This window comes from Sciurus carolinensis, chromosome 11 (assembly GCF_902686445.1).
Source record: "Sciurus carolinensis chromosome 11, mSciCar1.2, whole genome shotgun sequence".
NCBI classification, from domain to species: domain Eukaryota; kingdom Metazoa; phylum Chordata; class Mammalia; order Rodentia; family Sciuridae; genus Sciurus; species Sciurus carolinensis.
In genome coordinates this window covers 22,368,369-22,372,777 of record NC_062223.1, presented here as the reverse complement: position 1 = coordinate 22,372,777, position 4,409 = coordinate 22,368,369, and the positions used below count along the sequence as shown (strand labels likewise).

At 35.1% G+C, this 4,409-nt stretch overlaps 1 pseudogene; it reads left to right on the top strand.

Moving 5' to 3' along the window:
• Positions 1 to 509: 509 nt before the first annotated feature.
• LOC124959188 (olfactory receptor 5D13-like) lies at positions 510 to 2,065 on the top strand (annotated as a pseudogene).
• The last annotated feature ends 2,344 nt before the right edge of the window (positions 2,066 to 4,409 follow it).

Here is a 4,409-nt window from a genome sequence, read left to right as displayed (position 1 = left end):
TGTTAATTCTCCAGAGATTAAGAGAATAAACTAGAGGCAGCCAGTAGAATAGAACTTTGAAAGGACTATGTGGCTACCAAAACTACTGAATTCCAGAAAAAAATCTGAATCAAACAAAATCCAGTGTAATTCCTCAGGAAGCAACATCTCATCTTTGGAGGTTTTGATGTAGACTGAACTGACCACCTAAGAATGATGTGGTAGGAGAGTTTCAACATGCCCAGTGTGGTGGTGCACTCCTGTAATCCCAGTGGCTCGGGAGACTGAGGCAGGAGGATGTGGAGTTCAAAGCAAGCCACAACAGAAGGGAGGAGCTAAGCAACTCATTGAGATGCTGTCTCAAATAAAATACAAAATAGGGCTGGGGATTTGGCTCAGTGGTTGAATGCCTCTGAGTTCAATTCCTGATATCACACTAGCCCCTAGAAAAGAAAAAGGTTTCAACATAAAAAAATCGGTCAGGACTTATTGTACTTAAGTTTGTTTCACCTTGAAATTGCACTAAATACATGGATTATACCAAGAGGAGGTAAGAGCATTTATAATTTTCTATAACTATGAATTATTATTTTATAGAAAAAGTAAAGAAAAGGGATGTCTGAGCATGGGAAGGACACTGGGAAAAGAAGTTCAGAAATAACTATGAAACAACAGGAAAAAATAGGTTGATCAATTTGATGATTCATTAATTTTCTTTTTAGAGTTAAATTATCAGAAATGAATAAGCAAGGCAGGGAAGAGATTGATGAAACTCATGATGAGTATTTCCTTGGAAATAAGTAAGTTCACTAATTTTCTTCTCGTGCATAAAGCTCACTTGGCTCTTCCCATCAGGTCAATGTTCTGTGGCGATGCTGAGTTTGCTAGTTGGAGATATGTCAGGGCCAACTGCAGTTCTATTCTCCCCTCTCAATTTGCTTTCTTATTATTCCATTGTATGAGTTTCATACTCCATTATAATTGTGGCATTAATGAAGGCTTGCTTGTAAACAAATGTAACTGTCAGATATATTTCCCATGACACTCGTTGTGGACAACCACTAAGACTGGGTGTTTTCTCATTTCATTCTGCCTTACCCAAATTTGTCTACTTTCTTCTCTGAATCAACTTTCCCTTTGTATCCACAGAACCCAAGAAAATCAGACTGCTGGAGTGACATTCATCCTCCTGGGCTTCTCAGAATACCCAGAGCTCCAGGTGCCCCCTGTTCCTGCTCTTCCTGACCATCTACATAGTCACTGTGCTGGGCAACACGGGCATGATCCTGGTCATCAGCGTCAACCCCAAACTCCACACCCCCATGTACTTTTTCCTCAGTCACTTGTCCTTCATTGATTTCTGCTACTCTACCATGGTGACTCCCAAACTCTTAGAAAACTTGGTAGTGGAAGACAGAACCATCTCCTTCCCAGGCTGCATCCTGCAGTTCTTCTTTGCATGCATATTTGTGGTGACAGAGATGTTCATGTTGGCAGTGATGGCCTATGACCGATTTGTGGCCGTGTGCAATCCTCTCCTCTACACGGTTGCAATGTCCCAGAAGCTGTGTTACTTATTAGTTGGAGCATCATATTCTTGGGGGCTAGTCTGTTCCTTGACACTTACTTATGTTTTACTGAAATTATCATTCCAAGGAAATAATATCATAAATAACTTTGTGAGCATGCTGCCATTGTTGCTGTACCCTATTCAGATCCCTATATTAACCAGAAGATCATTTTAGTGTCTTCTACATTGAATGAAATAAGCAGCCTGGTGATCATTCTTGCTTCCTATGTTTTCATTTTTATCACAGTCATGAAGATGCCTTCAGGAGGGGGTCATCACAAAGCCTTCTCCACATGTGCCTCCCATCTGACCACCATTACCATCTTCCATGGGACCATCCTTTTTCTCTATTGTGTTCCAGTCACCAAAAGTTCCTGGCTCATGGTTAAGGTGGCCTCTGTCTTCTATACAGTGGTCATCCCCATGTTGAACCCCCTGATCTACAGCCTCAGGAACAAAGATGTGAAGGAGACAGTCAGGAAATTAATCAACACCAAATTACATCGCATATTGTAATGTCTGTCTAAGAATATCTTGCAGAATGTTTCAAGATATCTTGGAATGATTATCAATTTGAAGGTTCAGTTTTCAAAACCAAGCAGTACATGTTTAATATAATCACCAGTTTATTGATAAGTCAATGTCTGTTTAAATGGAAGTTTGGAAAATAAGCTGTAAAATAATAAAAAGTACAATAATCAAGTCTATCTATTGAAATTAAAATCTCTAATCTAGTTTGTCATGGAAGAAGACTGTTAATACTTTCCCATTTGGTTTCTGAAATAAATATTCCATTCCTTTTTAGTTATTTTTGAGAAATGAACTTAGAGTTTTTGCAACTTTACACCTTACCATAGAGAAATATCAAGTGCAATAGAGTAACCTAAGAATTTTTCAACACTCAGGCACAAAATTTAAAAGGAATATTTATTCATTCTCACATAGAGAACATTGGTACATTATAAAAGTATAATGCATATCTCTGCCCCCCAAAGTGCATATTTTTATTTTGTATGTTGTATGGTGTGTGTTAGCGTAAATGCTATTTGGTAATTGTATATAAGACATCAAAAATTAAAATAACTATACCTTTCATAAATAGATATTTCTAAATCAGAATTTGTCATGCATGCCAATATTTATTTGTGTATATGTTATATACTATGCATAACAAAATTAAAATTTCAGTGATATAACACAATTTTGATTGATTTATTAGGTAGTCCTGCCTTCATCAGTCAGAACTTTTCTTGATTAACTTGATATGTTCTGGTCTGATGGGAAAACTTATATCTCTTGCAGATGTGCATAGTGACTGGGTAATTCTGCTGAGTGTCTGTGATTCTCTTTGAACCATTGTAGTAGTAAGAAAATTTTCTTCCAGTGTCAATCACAAATAGGTACTAAAACAAAAGCTAGCCCAAGTCTCCCTCTGCCACATTTGTGGACACAGTATTAACCAATGGAAATCACAGTTAAACCCATAGTGAATAGTTGAATCATAACAGGAGCAAGTGCGTCTGCCTATTCTGGAATTGAAAAGTGATGTGGTATAGTGCACATACAGGAAGACAAAAGAATTGTGCTCAATATTTCTACATTATTGCTACCTTTTCAATGTGAAAATATCCTTCCATGGTCCAGAAAAATATAATTGTCCTAGGTCTGTAAATGTTTTCCATAAATTGATAAAATCCTTGAGTTGGTGAAAATAAATGACTGTCTTAGTCACATGGTTGATTTTCCATAGGAAAGTCAAAGTCTTGGAAAAATTTCAATATAAATGATTCCAATCTAAGAACAGCTTTTAAACTCATTTCCTGGTGTCTCCTGAATTGTGAGCCTTTCATTTGCAAGTGAAAAATAGAATTTCCTTAACTATAAAGCTTTCGTAGCAAACTGCATAACCTAAACTACTAATCCAATTTTCAATGCATAACAATATTTACAGCATTTCAGCAAACTGTAGGATCATATAATTTATCTAACTTTTACAGATCTGTCAATCTGGTATCATACAAAATTCTTTAAATGTTCCAACTGATATTGCACAATATTAATAAAATCATTCTGAATAGAGAGAAAAAAATCTGTGGAATATGAGCACAATACTAAATGAACTATGTTTGACATATTATTCAAGTTCTTATATTTAAAATCCTAATATTTTTTAAAAATACAGGTGATAGTTATATGGTAAATTATAATTTTGGAAGAGTAATAAGACTTCTGTCATGCTAGATAAAACTCAAAAGAAAAATAACTGGATATTTATAAACCCCTTTAGAATAGACAGTTTTATTTTGAAAATACTATGAATGAATGGATATTTAATTATGCAAATGTGATACAGAAATTCTCTAATAATTTCAAAGTTATGATTTGAACCTGCATATGCACATTGTAAATGATAAAGGTGTGGTTTTTTCAAGCATGTGAATTCCTTGTGTATTCTAAACTGTAATGGTGATGGGTTACTTGTTTCTGAGTATGAATTATCTATAATTCTTTCCTCAAATTCTCAGTGGTTTCCTCAAATTTTCAAAACCTTTTTGGTTTTGTTTCTATGGTTTTTTTTCTATGGGCCTATGACAAGACTGTTGGTGAAAATATTCACCAGACTGAAAGGCAAACACATAGTATTAGCAGTCCCTTGGTGGAGGAATGCTCTTATGATGAATGTACAGCACAAGTAAATATAAAATTCCATAATCAGGTTTAGTCTTTAACAGGAGCAAATATCATCACCTTTTGAAAGCTGGTTACTTTTTTATTGAAGTGAAGTTCTTTTAGCCTAAAATAAACTATTTTAATATAAAAATTTGGTTTCTCTGATATATTGTGTTGTGCAATTTATACC